Source organism: Halichoerus grypus, chromosome 13, assembly GCF_964656455.1.
Source record: "Halichoerus grypus chromosome 13, mHalGry1.hap1.1, whole genome shotgun sequence".
NCBI classification, from domain to species: domain Eukaryota; kingdom Metazoa; phylum Chordata; class Mammalia; order Carnivora; family Phocidae; genus Halichoerus; species Halichoerus grypus.
Window position 1 is genome coordinate 64,654,164 of NC_135724.1, and position 16,073 is coordinate 64,670,236.

A 16,073-nucleotide genomic window follows, 5' to 3' on the forward strand; every position below is an offset into this window, starting at 1 on the left:
TTGCTTCTGTGATCCATTTATTTAATGAGGAGAAATTGTATTTTCTGGGCTTTATTTTTTCCCTCTGTAGGAGATGGAATTACATAAAGGATGTTCGCTGACTAGCCAGGTATCCTTTCTGAAGTTTAAGAATTGGGAAAGTCAGGGGCCCCTGGGTGGCTCAGTTGGTTAAGCGTCTGGCTCTTGATCTCAGGCTCCTGAGTTCAAGCCCCAGGTTGGGCTCCATGCTGGGCCTGGAGCCTACTTTAAAAACAAACAAACAAACAAAAAAGATAGAAAGTCAGTCAGGCTAAGATGGAGAAAACTGCAACCTGCCCTTTTTCCCTCATGTTCCTAATTTACCATCAATGCCAACAAATATGGAGTATTTGGGAGCCTCCGTGGCATCTGCTGTCTCTGGCTCCTCAAATTCAGAGGTTGCCTGTACAATAACCCCTGCCACTTTCATCGGACCATACCCGTGAGGAGTCCTCCGCACGCCCCAGGCTGACCCCCAAGGTGTTTCCTCTCTGGACACTGGTGGACCCTTCACTGCTAACTCCCCCACACCACCCGCCTCTCCTCTCACACGCAAGCTGCATGCAGGCCCCCTGCTCAATGCAAAGAGTAGAGCCCCCAGTGAACTTCCCCAGAGGATTAGTCCCTTTGGGAGTCAGTTACCCAGATGCCTACCACCACATCCCCTTGGGTTATTAATTGGTAAATTTGCTATCAAAAAGGAGTTTCCTTTTCTGATCTGAATGTGGTGATCAGATGAACCCCCAAAAGGTGCACAGTTCAAGGGCTCAGATGTGAGGACTGGGATCTCCTTTGGGACTAAGGAGTCTAATGTGCAGGGGAGGCCCCCCACTTTTGATACCTGCAGGAAGTTGGCACATGGCAGACAGGGCCACAGAACTTCAGGGCCAAGGGCCTTAACTACTTGAAGCTTCTGCCACCCCTGGGAGTCTCGAGTGTCCTGCATGCCCTGCTGCCCAGCATCCAGCCTCTTGCTGAACCCCAGGAGAGGCACACCATTCCTCCAGCGAGCACCCCCATACCCAGATCTTTCATAATCACTAAAATGTTCTTTGTTCAAGTTAATTTGGAGCAACTGAAATATGTAAGCACTCAATGAAGGTTTTCTGAATGACTTTAGTTTTAATACATTTTAAAGATTAGTGACATAGGGGTGCCTGGGTGGCTCGGGTGGCTAAGGATCCAACTCTTGATTTCCGCTCAGGTCATGATCTCAGGGTCATGGGATGGAGCCCTGCGTCAGGCTCCACGCTCAGCGGGGCATCTGCTTCTCTCCCTCTCCCTCTGCACGCTGTCTCACTCTCTCTCTCTCAAATAAATCTTAAAAACAAAAACGATTAGTGACATAAATGGAAACAAGCTACTCCAGCTAAAGGGAGCAGGCCATGCAGATCTGGTGGGGGGACGAGCAGGACCGGGCTCCAGGGAACTTCAGAGCCCAGAAGGGAGCCTTCACATTCTTACTAAAAATAGTTATGTAAGCAAATGAGACCCTTTGTAAACTTAATTTTCTAAGTTGTGTAGCCAACTTACTAAGTTTTCCATTAGAGAAGATTAGGGTCACTTTTTTAAATTGCTTTAATGAGTCCCCTCCCTAAAGTGTGTCTCTCACCATGAACCGCCCCTGCTGTCATCACGACGACAGGCTTCTGTCCTCCGTGTTGAGCAGACACTTAATGACTTGCACGTGAAATACCAAAGACGCAAGCTTTGGGGCTGCCAGAGTCGGGCTGTGTTTCCAATGCCTAACGAGGAACCTGGAGAAAGGCGAAGAGCTCAGTAGGCTTCAGATACGGATGTGAGATCATTGCTTCATACAAAAACGCCAGAGGTAAAAATAAATGGTATTATTACATTAGGGGCGTGCTCCAAGTACAGCTGTCCCACCATCCTTGCAGTGACCGTGTCCATACTAAATACACGTGAAGGCAGTGGTTAATAAGAGCACGCACAACACACCTGCCCTCTTGGTTCTCCAAGCTTCCTGGAAACCGCTGGGCTCTGAGAGCAGCTGTTGGTGTTCAGACCACTGTTTTATCACCTGGGCTCAGCACATGCGCTGTTGGAGAGACTGTCTTGTACCCTGACAGTGATCATTTCAAAAAAATTTTCCCTAAGTATCAGTCTCCTAATCTGTAGGTTATTTACATGTATACACAGATAACCTTTAACCGTTTTTATACTGCCTCGAGGGAACCTACTTATGATATAAAGATAGTAGTAGAAGAGAGCCTTCCTCAAAACCCACATGTATTGGAAGGAAGAAAGAGAAACTTAAAAGCAATACCAAACTATTAAGGTAATTTAATATTATGGTAAGGTCATTCCGAACATAAATTAGTATCTTTTAGGCATACATCTGTGACTCTGAAAACACTGATGTGGGTTATTGAGCATAAATTTTTAATGCTTAAGATTCAAGGGGAAGCGTACAGAAGTGTGAGTAGCACACTGGACAAGGATCAGAACTGGTTCTGTATTCAACTCCTGGCTCTATACCAACTAGCCATGTGACCTTGGGCAAACCACTGAAAGAAACCGAGGCCCCACTTGATACCTAACATTTGTGCATTACAGTTCTCCAAGGCTTTTTCTAGATTCTGTTCCCTCAGCCTATGAACTAGTAAAGACCACACCTCGCCAAAGTTCCCAGCAGGAATGGAGAAGAGGTGTGTATTATCCAGCTGGGATAGCAAATACATTTTGTTTTTAAGTAACTCTGGGTTCTTTGTATATTTCCATAGGTTCACATTCTTGTGAGCACCGTATCTTAATTACATTTTGTAATAGTCGTGTCTTTGAGGATACGGAGTCTACTCCAAGTCTGACCACCCTCGAGAAAACCCAGAACTGCTCTAAGTGCTCTGTGCTCGTGCGCCCGGTGCCCTGGTCTCTCCAAGCTACTGACTAGTTCCTGAAGCACAATGACAATCATCTTTGAGGAGGCTGGGTTTTCTTTTCTCTCTGGAAACAGCCCGATTTGCCATTTTATGACTTTGTTGAATGGGACTTTCTAATAAATGGTATGGCTTTTTTGAATGAACGTTTAAAATATATGCTCACGTCTCACCAAATTGTTGATGATCTTCTTAGGCTTAGATTTGCAAAATTTTATTTGCTCAGGATATACTCAAACAGTTCTGAGTAAAAATGCAGACACACAAGAAATTCCTTACTTTCTTCATGCATTTCGAGGTGTAACAATTATTAATCACATGATGCCTTTTAGTTCTTCAGTGTCTAATGGAAGATTTCTTCAAAGAAATAACTCCCCACAGGAAAAGCCTTTGAGAGAGCACCCTACGAGCAGCCTAAATGGGTGTCTCCACCTGTGTTTACTTCTGCGCTCTGCACTTGCTCAGAGTCCCAAGCTGGCTTTGGGAAGCTTTTGGCATGAACATTGTCACTGCCTCTTCCAGAGAAGCGGAGAGACCCCCTGGAGAGCAGCGAGGTGCCTGAGACCCTGAAGCCAGAGGCCAGGCTGGGGCACAGAGCACAGCCCACCGTGGAACCTGACGCCCGGCTGCCACTGCCCGGACAAGCCTCCCAGCAGCCAAACGAGCTCAAACAAGCTGCCCACCTTTATGATCTTCAGAGTCAACCAAACTGCTCACCCTATCATTGACTTCCTTGCAAAATGCTGTTCACCTACTCTTTGATGATCTAGCCCAAAATAAAAGGGAGAACATTTGTCTTAGCACATCACTAAATGTCACTATCCAAACCAGGAGTCAGAAAACAGATTCTGGTCCCAAGTTCACACTAAAGTAGCTGTGTAACCTTGAAGTCCCTTGCCCTCTGTCGGTCTTTGGTGGAACGTGGAACCTGTCCAACCCCTCTCCCAGGGCTATTGAGAAGATGTCACAGGACAAATGTGACAGTATCCAGAGCTGTGAAATGCTAGGTGATTTTTTTTTTTTTACTATTGAATATTCAAGAGTGAAAGGGATCATGGTATCTTTCACAGCCAAATGGAATGGTTCAGGTATTGGAGAAAGCTAGAAATATTTAGTCAGATTACACCATAGCTTACACAGGCTTTGCCTGACTTGCTAAGCCATTCACAATCAGTTCTATAATCATTCTGCACTCAAGACTTCAGGCAATCTCAGAAAATACCTCCCCTGGCTTCCCTCAGTAGTAACCACATTAAAATACGCAACACGCTTTAATCATCATGCTTTTTTCCATGGAGGCAAGCTATAAATAGATCAGACCTTTTTTTTTTTTTAGAGAGAGAGAGAGTGCCTGGGGGAAGGGCAGAAGGAGAGGGAGAGAGAATCCCAAGCAGGCTCCATGCTCAGCAGCGCTGGGGGGGGAGGGGGGTTGCTGGATCCCACAAGCCCGAGATCATGACCTGAGCCGAAATCAAGAGTCAGAGGCTTAACTACGGAGCCATCCAGGCGCCCTTAGAACAGACTTTTAAAAGCATAAGCAAAGAACCAAATCAGTGGCCTAAAAGTCCGGATGATTTCCAGAAGCAGCAGGCCCTCTGAACCAACCCTTTGCGTTCCCAGTGGATGGTGGGACGTGCGGGGGCTGTGCCCGTGGGCGCCACTCACCAGCTGGGTGATCCCGAGCTACCCGTGGAGCCTCTCTGGGCCTCCGAGTGAAACAGGTTAACCTGGGCTGCTCCCGGGGTCAGGCAGAGTATGTGAACCTGCGCGCACATGGCTGCATCCAACAGACGCACCACAAGAGCAGACAGACTTGCAGGAGCCAAAGGCTTCCCTCTCATCGGCTTTGACCTTCCCTTCCCGCTGGTAAAGACATGGGGGCGGGCGGGGGACACTCTGTCACCTCCTAAAGGCCTCCTGTAAAGGACGTGGGAAGACAAAGATCTGGAAGTGTGCGGAGTTCTGTGGCTGAGCTTCACCCGAAACGCTGGCGGTCGCCCGCGCCTGGCCCTCCCCCGCCGCGCCGACCCCACGCAGCCCCAGCCCCGTGACACACCCAGAACTCACAGCCAAACAGAGGGGGACGGCAGGGAAAGAAAGCTGAGGACCTAGTGTAGGAAAGGAGGTCCCAATGGCTGCTTCAACTCCGGCGTGCGGGTTCTAGGCACCCAGGGCCCCGGGAGGTGGCCCGGGGGCAGGACCGCCACCACCACACCCGGCCAGGGAGGCCCCAGGAGCCTGGGGTTGGGAGGGGAGGGATCGCAAGGGTGAGGGTGGCAGGTGGGGCATGATTTGGGGCCTCGGGGGATCGGGGACGGCGTGATTCAGAATACACACATTCATATGCGAGGAGCAGCCGGCTTCGTTTAGGCTCCTGAAGGTCAGAGGTTCCTGTCTGACTCTTCATCCGCCTCTGGCTCTGCTGTATCCACGACAGGAATGAAGGCCATTCTCAGCAATTAGACTGTCGACCTTCCAGAAAATGTCGACAGGACTCCGCAGGGACGCGCTGTTATTATGAAGGGCCCCAGAGGAACCTGCAGAGAGACTGGGATCACATCGGCGTAGAACTCCATCTCCTTGAGAAGAAAAAGAAGAGGCTCCAGGTTACAAATGCTGGGGACACAGAAAGGAACTGGCTACTGTTCGCACATCTGTGCTCACGTCCAGAACGTGAGCAAGAGTGTTACGCTGGCTTCCAGCAAAACGTAAGGTCTGTGTCTGCTCACTTCCCCATCAACATCATTCTACAGGAGAATGGTTCTCTTGTTGAAATCTGCCATTTCTTGGGTAAAAAATACATCTGCAGGGTGTGGCTGAGGCCCAGAAAGATAAGTTAATTCTTGAAACGACATTGAACTTGTATCAAATTCAGCTGCTTTGATTCAGCAAGCCACAACAGTTAAAAACAAGGGTACCATAACAATAAAAAATAAAACAGAAACAAAAACAAACAAACAAAAACAAACAAACAAAAACAAAACAAGGGTACCAGAAAGTTTGGGGGGTATCTATGTTTCTGAAAAAGAAACAGTTCAAGAGATGGCTGATGAATAAGATTTCAATTGTCCAGCTACAGAAGCAGCAAGATGACTGATGAGTCCTCAGACTTATTTGTGGTATTTCAAAGATGCAATAAAAGTTGTGTACTGATTGGGGAAAAAACCAAACATAGGCCTGGGTAACCTTGGAGCCCCCACCCTCCAGTGCCCGGCACTGAGAAGTCCCACTGGAGAGGGCTGACAGGAGGGGCTCGCCCCCAGCTCCGGCAGCACCCGTGAGCATGGGGCCCAGGCTTCGTGGAGTTTGAGGAGGTTGGGGGGGGGGGGATAGATCAGGAATCAGGAGCAGGGCATTCCAGGTGGAGGGGGAGCACTGGCAGTGGGAATGCCATGCAAGGAGAGCTCCGAGTGCTGCGTGGCTGGGGAGGGGCATGGTGTCATCTGGGAGAGGGACAGGGAGGTGATGCTAAAGACACAGGGCCAACTCAGAGGGCCTTGGGCACTAAGCACAGCAGTTACCACTTCATGCTGCAAGCACTCGGAGAGTACTTTTGTCGCTCGGCCTCTCCAGCGGTTGGTAGGCGAGCTGTGATTCCATGAGGCGATTTCATTGTTCACCAGGCATGCCACAGGGTGTCTTCTGTTCGGTAGGATGAGCTGATACATCCATGCATAACTTATCTGGGGACTTGGACAGTATCTCCTGGAGGTTTCTTCCACCTAACAAGGGAGTCTCCCAGGTGGGGGTGGGGGAGGCATAGGAATCACCTGGTCCAACCTCCTGCCCAGGTAAATGACCTGGTCTCTGTCCTACAGATTCCCCCCCCCCATCACTAGCCTTACAGTAGATTGCAGGTATGCCTGACGGATTCACCGCCAGAAAAGCAACAGTAACAGTCATTTAGTTTCCCCATCAGCCTTGGGGGAGGAGGAGGACGTGCAGGGCCCGAATGGCTCAGGGCCACTCCGATATGCTGAAATGCTGCGCAATCTCATATCCCCTGCGTAGGTCTAGATGGCCTGACTCAGCACGGGCAGGCCTCTGTCCCCTCCCCATCCCCCGGATGGCCTCGCTTCTCACCCCCAGAGTCGGCCAAGCTCTGTGCACACCTGGCACCCGGACCAGATTCACCAAAACCATCTCAGTAAGGGTCCGGATGATGAAAAGCCCTTTCATCCTTGTTTTAGGTTTCAGCCTCCAACTGCCGCTTACCAGAAGTGTTTCCATGTTGTGACTTCTTTGGTTCTCCACATCTCAAGTGGAACGTCAGCAGGGTGCCCCCAAGGCTTCGGCCCTGGACAGGGAGGCAGTTCCCCACCCTTCTCATGCTGCAGGACCCACGTGGCACAGAGGGCCAGGTCTGCAGCCTCCCTGGCTTGGAGAAGAGTGACTCTCACGAAGATATTAATGACTTAAGGGGCAACTGAGTGGCTCAGTTTGTTGAGCATCTGACTCTTCATTTCAGTTCAGTTCATGACCTCAGGGTCCTAAAATCGAGTCCACTTCCCCCTCCCACCTCAGGCTCCAAGCTCAGCAGGAAGTCTGCTCAGGATTCTCTCCCTCTCTCTAAATAAATAAATCTTTTTTAAAAAAAGATATTAATGACTTAAGGTCACACACACAGCAGGTATGCGGTTTTCTTCTTCAGTTTTCAACAACAAAAATTAAGTCAAAATCCTTAATCACCAGGCCCGTGGGTGACTCAGTTGGCTAAGCATCTGCTTTCGGTTCAGGTCATGATCCCAGGATCCTGGGATCCAGCCCCGAGTTGGGCTCCCTGCTCAGCAGGGAGTCTGCTTCTCCCTCTCCCTCTGTGTGCACACTCACTCTCTCTCTATCAAATAAATAAATAAAATCTTCAAAACAAAATCCTTAATCACATGTGTTGCTATGAAGGTATGCCTCCCTGGTCATGGTCCTGCAGAGGTAGCTTTTTAGACTTCTATGTAGGGCTTTTTATTTTTTCCCTGTAGCAGTCCATCTTCTCAGCATGGCCTTTAGATCTTTGGGGATTCTGATTCTCTCTTCATTTTACTGAAATCCTGCCAGCACTAAGGCACCCAGGTGAGGGGGGCAGGTGAGTTTCCCACGCCCTCATGTTACATGGTCTAACTTCCCCACCCCCCACCCCCCCCTCCACCCCCACCCCACCCCCACTGCCCGTAGCTCAGGGCCAGCCTTCCTGTGAATCACACTCCCTTACTCCCCAGAGAAGGAAGGTTTGCCAGGAGAGAAAGAGATATTTGGACAGGGTGTGTCCTTCTTAAGAGCCAGCTGCAGTTAGCCCCCTGAGGCTGGGAAGAATGTCGCAACCAGCTGCCAACGCCCAAGGGGTGTCCCCGCGTTATGGTCTCACTGCAAACCAGGGCGCACCAAAGCTTTTGGACCCCGGACTACATCTATCCCCCGGGAGTCCCGCCTCCCACCTGCGATCCCCTCCTCTTCATGGAGCCAGGGCCGCGAGGGTCCTGGGAGGCGCATCCTCGCCAGAACAAGCCACTGGGCAGTGACTTCTGCGGACCGAACCTTCTGGACCAAATTCCCCAGAGAGGAGCTCAGCTTCTGGGGAAACTGGCCCGGCACCCCCCCGCCCCGCCCCGGGGGTGATTCTCCGCGCCCCTGGGCCTGGGACTGGGGTCCCGGCGGAGGCCGCGCGGCGCTGGGCCGAGGTCGCCCCCTGCTGTCGGCGGTGGCGAACTGCGCGGCGCCCGAGGCCGCAGGCGCTCTCAGACGTTGGCGCCCTGCAAAAACTTAGGCTCGGAGTTTACGCGGAGCCTTAGCGTGTGATTTGAGATGCCTGTCCCTTGAAGGCAGGGAGAACCTCGCTGCTCTGCTTTTCCGTATCCATGACTGTGCGGACACGGGATTTAGGCATCGTGACAGAGTAAATGCCATTATTCCATGCAATATGCCATAGTGCGTGGATAACCCCAAATGTCAACATAGGTCATGGCCAAAGTAAAGATACGATGTAAAATTTGAGTCCAGTAAGAGAACAAGATGGAATTGAACGAGTTCATCCAGAGGTTACTCAAGTGTTTGGCAGAAGGTTGTTTTTTGTTTTTCATGGCTGCAATAATTACTTTGGAAAAGGCATTTAATGACTTTAAGTGAAATTTAAGATGGAATTGGAGCCCTGCTTCTGGACACTGACACGCAGAATTTTGTGAGCTACAGAGTGTTGCGGGGCGGGGGCCAGCAGGAGGCGCCGGGAGGGCAGGGCGCCCCGGGAGTGCGGGGTGGGGGTGGGGGGGCCGCTGCGGGGCGCTGGCCAGGGTCGGCTGACCTGGTCCGGAGGGGCCCCTGGCCGCGGCGCCCGCGGCTGCTGCCGACCCCCGGACCCCAGGGCCGAGCGCCTGCGTGGCCGCGATCGCGGATGCGCCAGGTTGTGCGTGTGAAGCTGTGTGGAAATCTACAACACTATCGGTCCGGTCTTCGGAGTTCAGCGGTGCCCCGTGATGAAGGAACAGTTAATGACAGAGTCGGCCTTCCCTTGCTAACACTTACTTGGCCATCCAGAAAAGCACGCTGTCGATTTGTGGTCAAACCAGTGTTATCAGCAGTCGGTTCCTTCCTCCAAAAGGAAGATAAAGGTGTCAAACTGCCGCCATCTTCACAGCAGATGGCAGTGAAATTGCAGCTTCAACCTTGATGGAAATTTTGCTAACGAATGATTTTAAACTTGTCATTAAGAGGTACGATGCCCCAAGAAAGAAAAAAACTGAACATGGAGCATGGGAAAATGGGAAATCTTTGGTTCACAGACTGTTTACAGCTTTGCGTTTAGAAGAGTTTCAGAAAAAGAGCACCGTTTACTGGAGAAAACCGACCACCTGAAGGGACAGCCGTGGCCTCTCCAACAGATCAAAGCTGGAATCGTATCTCGCTCAGGAGCCAAAACCAGCGGCCGTGGGTCCATTTCGGGGGCCCAGTGGCATGGCTCCCCCGCTGGGTGTACTCCTGGGATGTGATGGACCCAGTGACAAACCTCAACACATTTGCAAATTCCATGGTCTTTTTTGCATACTTCATAGTCACTCGACAGGATCATACGTATCAGCTGTTAAGGGTACGCAGTTTCTTCACTTCCTGCATGAGAAATCAAAGCAATGGCATTCCATGTGATGCAGTACAAGTTAAAAGATCCTGCCAAGGCTACAGAATCCCTCAAACAGGTGGCCGGCCACTCAGTCCGTTTGCGAATGCAAGGAAAGGAACTCAAGGAAAAGAGTTAATCTTACATTTTCAAACGTCACTGAATTTTTCCAGTATGTGCTGATTCTGCAACTTAGAAACTGGAGCTTTTTGAGTCGCACAGTGCCTTTGAATTTGAGTGTTTTGATCTCTTTTGTTAATTTAAAAAAATGCTTGAAAAAAAAAGTGTTGTCAGTTAAGTATTTCAAGGACAGGGATCATGGCTTTTTTTTTTTTTTTTTTTTTTTTGACATCTTCCCAGAATAGGAAAAATCTTAATTCAACTCCATTCAACATGCTCATAATCATTTATTGAACATATCCCAATAACACTACTAACTTCCTGTGTAAGACCTTCGGCTTCTTGTACTCTCTGTGCCTAGGTTTCATCCTCTGTAAAATAGGTAATAATATCACCTACTTATAGGGTGAGGAGTAAATGATCCGTAGCGCACTCAGCACCATTCTTGGCCAGACAGAGGACTCACAGGAAATGTTTGTTATTATTTTTCCATCTACCACAGTTAAGTTCTGAGCTAAGTGCTGGAGTTACTCATAATAAGACATGATTCCTGTCCTCAAGAAATTTACCATTTGAAGTAAAGATGTATACGAACAGGCATATAAGATTATCAATGATCAGTGCTGTAAAAAACGTAAGAACAAGGTGCTGGGGGACAATGGACAGGAGAAATGTATTATGTCACAGGGAAGGACACCAGAAGGCCTTACAGGAGGGCTAACATCTGAGCTAAATCTCGAAGGATGAGTTAGGATTTGGATGGACGAAGAGAAGCAGTCTGAGCAGAAGAAATCACATGAACAACGATGCTGTTCATCATGACAGTGTGTAGTAAATTCAGCATCAGCCAGTGGCCAGTGTGACCAGAGGGTGGGAGATAGGAGTGAGGGCTGACGGGGAGGCCAGAGAAATGATCATAATCAATAGTGAGCCTCTGAGGAAGGCTTACTTAGCCAATGCCAGGCCCCACGAACTGGAAGAAGATCACGGGGCCCTATGAGCCATGCTAAAGACTGTGATTTGTCTTACAGGCCATGAGGTACCATCAAAGCTATCTGAGCAGGTCCCTATTTGCAGAAGGATGGAGCACACAACAGGCTCTTGGTAAACACCTGTCAGATTAAATTAAACTGGATGGCGGTAGAGTATAAATGGTGGCAAGTCCTATACAGGTATGAAAGCTACAAAATAAACTCTTAGTAATGGCGTGGTTCAAATGTACTTGATACCTAGAAGGAATGAGTAGGTTCATTCAAGACACATGGCTTATTTTAGAATCAGTGAAAACTATGAAGCCAAGTAGGGAAGCGGTTTCTATCAAAGGTCACTGCTCTACAAAGCTTGAACATAACAAGTATGGATTTATCTTAGTATCTTCTTCCTGAGGCAGCGGGGAGGAGATTAACCCCTGCTTTATGACAGAATGCAGTCATTCGGGGGCCATGGCTGGAGGGGATGTACAGTCCCCATTCCGGTGGTAAGGATATGGGGAAATGGTGTTTCCAGCCGAAGCCAAATCCCTAGCTTCCCAGCCTGTTAAGTGTACCTGAAGCTGGTTTTGGCTCTCCAGCGGACTGGTAAGGTCTTGTTCGGGGACACAAGAAGCCATACCTCTGTTGAGCCTATGTGCAGGGCATGCAAAAATGACATAATTGCTACTCCAAATTCTGAAAAGCCCTAAGTGATTGGATACATTGGCCATAATCTTGTCTTGTCCAGAGCATTATAGAATATCCAAGCTTGCAAACCAACAGACATGAGTATAAACCTCAGGGCTTCCCCAGGGCTATTGCCAATTCGCCTATTGACAACTATGGCTAGAGAAACTTTATGCAAAGCCTAGAATGTGAGAAGGAGGACTGGTGTGGGGCAAGAGAGAAGATAGCAGGTGGGTGAAAAAGCCAGTCATGTTGGAACGCACTCTCTAGGTCCCCCAGTGCCTGGGAGAGTGGTGTGTTTAATGCCACCTAGTGGCTGGCAATAGATACACAGCTCATCCTTCCCTGCAGGCTTTCTGGGGCACCTGGGGTAGGGGTAGAGGGCCAAGCCAGGAGCCAAATGGGGCCAGGAGTTGTTGTGTAAGAAAGAGCTGCTACTACAGTCCAGAAGATCTTGTCCCTGGGCACATACAAAAGATGACCTTTGCTGTCTTTTGGCTTGGAATAACTTCCAACTGTGTTTCTACATTACCTCCAAAGACACATTTTAGGCTTTGAAAAAGCATGAGCTTTTGCTCACCCAGCGTCACTGTCGGGATTCAGCGCTTGGTATGGGTCTCATACTCTGTTACTGCACTGGCCTCTGATGAATTTCTGATCAGCAGCAAGGTCAATGAAGAAAAGGAAGTAAAAGGTGACAATAAGATGGGCTGGGTGCCTGGGTGGCTTAGTAGGTTAAGCATCTGCCTTCAGTTCAGGTCATGATCCCATGGATCAAACCCCGCATCGGGCTCCTCATTTAGCAGCGAGCCTGCTTCTCCCTCTTTAAGATCTTAAAAAAAAAAAAAACTGCTGAAGAGAATTCCAGGGTGACACCATTTTGCGCTCCTACCAGTCTTTTTTTTAAATTGAAGTATGATTTACATATGGTAGGGCTCACCCTTTGTAATGTACATCTCTGCAAAACTTGACAATGCATACAGCTGTGTAACTACCACCACAACCAAGAGTTTCAACCAGCCCATCACCCCCCACCGAAAATTCCCCGGTATACTCTTTGTAGTCACTCTCCCCTCAACCCCAGCTTCTGAGGTGGCTATATTTTTGCCTTTTCCAAAATGTCATATAAATGGAATTACACAGTCCATAGTCTTTTTTTTTTTTTAAGATTTTATTTATTTATTTGACAGAGACACAGTGAGAGAGGGAACACAAGCAGGGGGAGTGGGAGAGGGAGAAGCAGGCTTCCCGCGGAGCAGGGAGCCCGACGTGGGGCTCGATCCCAGGACCCTGGGATCATGACCTGAGCCGAAGTCAGACGCTTAACAACTGAGCCACCCAGGCGCCCCAGTCCATAGTCTTTTGAATCTGGCTTCTTTCACTTAGCAAAAGGCATTTCGGGCTCATGCATGTTGTTGCACACAGCAGGAATTCATTCCTTTTTACTGCCAAGTAGTAGTCCCTTGTGTGGATATACCAGTCTGTTTACCGAATCCCAGTTGAGGCACATTTAGGTGGTTATTTCCAGTTTGGGGCCATCATGAATAAAGCCGCTATAAACATTCTCATACAGGCTTCTACGTGAACATAAGTTTCTATTCCACTGGGTAAATACCTCAAAATGGGATTGCTGAGTTGTCTGGTTGAATGTTCAACTTAAAAGAAACTGCGGAACTATTGTCCAATTTTCATTCCCACCAGCAATGCACGAGAGTTCCAGTTGCTCTGTTCTTGGTATTGTCAGATTCATTGTGGTTTTCTGTTCTGTTTTTAAGTAAACTCCACACCACACGTGGGGCTCGAACTCACAACCCCAAGATCACACCCCCAGGCACCCCGTGTCAGATTTGTTTTTAATTTTTAAATTTCACACACATCCTGGGGTGCCTGGGTGGCTCAGTCAGTTGGGCGCCTGACTCTTGATTTCTGCTCTGGTCATGATCTCAGCGTCATTGTGCTGAGCATGGAGCCTGCTTGGAAATCTCTTTCTCCTGCTCCCTCTGCTCCCTCACCCCACCCCAACCCCACTTGCGCACACAAATGTGCGCGCTCTCTCTCTCTCCTTCAAAAATAAGTAAATGAATGAATGAATGAATGAATGAATAGATAAATTTCACAATCCTTATAGTGGTACCTCATCATGATTCTAATTTGCATTTCTCTAATGACTAATAATGTTGCCCTTCTTTTAGTGTGCTTATTTGTACATGAGTTATCTTTTTTAGTGAAGTATCTCTCCAAATCTCTTGCCCATTTTCTATTGAGTTGTTTCTTTTCTTGTCATTGAGTTATTTATTCTAGATAGAAAACCTTTATCAGAGGGACACCTGGGTGGCTCAGTCAGTTAAGCATCTACCTTTGGCCGGGGTCATGATCCCAGTCCTGGGATCGAGTCCTGCATTGAGCTCCTTGCTCAGCAGGGAACCTGCTTCTCCCTCTACCTGTTGCTCCCCCCTGCTTGTGCTCTCTCTCTGACAAATAAATAAATAAAATCTTCTAAAAAAATAAAAGAAAACCTTTATCAGATATGTGATTTGCAAATATTTTCTCCACATCCATGGCTTGAATTTTCATTTTCCTGACAATCTTTTTGAAGGGTAAACGTTCTTAATTTTGATAAAGTTCAATTTATCATTTTTTTCTTTTATGGTTCATGACTTTGACATTGTAGCTAAGAAATGTCTGCCTAACCCAAGCTCAGAATATTTTTCTCCTATTTTATATTCTAAAAGTGTTATAGTTTTAGGTTGTACATTTAGGTCTATGATCCAGGTTGAGTTAATTTTGTATATGGTACGAGGTATGGATCAAAGTTCATTTTTTCATATGGATATGCAACATTCCAGAATCATTTGTTGAAAACTAGCCTTTTTTCACAGACTTTACACTTGGCTGAAAATCAGTTGACCATATATGTGTGGATCTATTTCTGAACTCTCTTCTGTTCCATTTTGGTCAGTGTGTCTCTCCTTTCACCAATACCACACTGTCTCCATGACTGTAGCTTTATAGTAAGTTTTTACGTCAGGCAGAGTTAGTCTTTCAATTTTATTCTTCTTTTTCAAAATTCTTTTGGTTCCTTTGACTTTCCATCTAAAGTTTAGAATCACCTTCTTGATTTCCAAAAGAAAGAATTCCTGCTAGCATTTTGATTGGGGTTGCTTTGGTTTGGAGAGAATTGGCATCTTATCAGTATTGAACAATATTGAATCCACAAACAAGATGTATGGTCCCCATTTATTTATATCTTCCTTGATTTCTTAGTCCGTGTTTTGTGGTTTTCAGAATACAGATCTTGAATGTATTTTGTTAGATTTCTAGTATTTTGTTGTGGTTTTTGCTATTTTTTATTGTGGTAAAATACATGTGATGTAAAATTTTACCATTTTAACCATTTTTAAGTATATGTAGTTCAGTGGCATTAATACATTCACATTGGTGTACATTCATCACCACTAACCATTTTCAGAACTTCTTCATCATCCCAAACTGAAACTCTGTATCCACTAAATGTTAACTTGTCACACTTAATCATGATGAGCACTGAGTGTTGTATAGAATTGTTGAATCACTACATTGTACACCTGAAACTAATATAATACTGTATGTTAACTATATTGGGATTGAAATTTAAAAATAAAATAAAAAAATTAAAAGCCCCCAGGGGCACCGGGGTGGCTCAGTTGGTTAAGTGCCGGACTCTCGGTTTTGGCTCAGGTCATGATCTCATGGGTGGTGGGATGGAGCCCAGGGTTGGGCTCCGCACTTAGCAGGAAGTCTACTTGAGATTCTCTCTCTCCATCTCATTCTGCCCCTCCCTATGCTTATGTGCTCACTCTCTTTCTCACTCTGTCTCTCTCAAATAAATAAATCTTTAAAAAAAATTAAAAAGCCCCCCAAAATGATAATTTCTCATTCCTTCCCTTTCCCTAGCCCTGGGTTACCTCTGTTCTACTCTGTCACTATGAATTTGACTACTATTTCATAGAGGTTGAATCACATAGTATTTGTCCGTCTGTGACTGGCTTATTTCATTTAGTGTAATGTTCTCAAGGCTCATCCATGTTGTAGAATGTGTCAGAATTCTTTCCTTTTGAAGGCAGAATAGTATTCCCTTGTATGGGTGTACCACATTTTGCTTATCCAATCGTCCCTTGACAGATACTTGGGTGGCTTCCTCCTTTTGACTATTGTGAATAAGGCTGCTATAAACAAGAATGTACAAATATCTGTTTGAGTCCCTGCTTTGAATTCTTTTGTGTTTATACCCAGAAGTAAAGT

General features: G+C 47.3%; 2 long non-coding RNA genes and 1 pseudogene across 4 annotated transcripts in view; 2 read left to right on the forward strand and 1 right to left on the reverse strand.

The window, feature by feature from the left end:
• LOC118554309 (uncharacterized) overlaps positions 1-16,073 on the reverse strand; it is a 30,212-nt gene continuing 14,139 nt past the window's right edge. The window contains exons 2-5 of one of the 3 annotated variants that reach the window (XR_013443405.1): positions 5,253-5,452; positions 4,581-4,832; positions 1,631-1,775; positions 1-243 (exon numbers count right to left, since the gene is read on the reverse strand). This is a non-coding gene — a long non-coding RNA (uncharacterized LOC118554309). Of the gene's footprint in view, positions 244-1,120; positions 1,339-1,630; positions 1,776-4,580; positions 4,833-5,252; positions 5,495-16,073 lie in introns of those variants that run through there. The other 2 variants (XR_013443404.1, XR_013443406.1) reach the window with 2 other exon arrangements.
• On the forward strand, positions 1,770-3,709 carry LOC118554310 (uncharacterized). The gene is made up of 2 exons (XR_004926424.2): positions 1,770-1,849; positions 2,763-3,709. It is a non-coding gene; the product is annotated as an uncharacterized LOC118554310 (long non-coding RNA).
• On the forward strand, positions 8,919-10,313 carry LOC118554327 (calcium uniporter regulatory subunit MCUb, mitochondrial pseudogene; annotated as a pseudogene).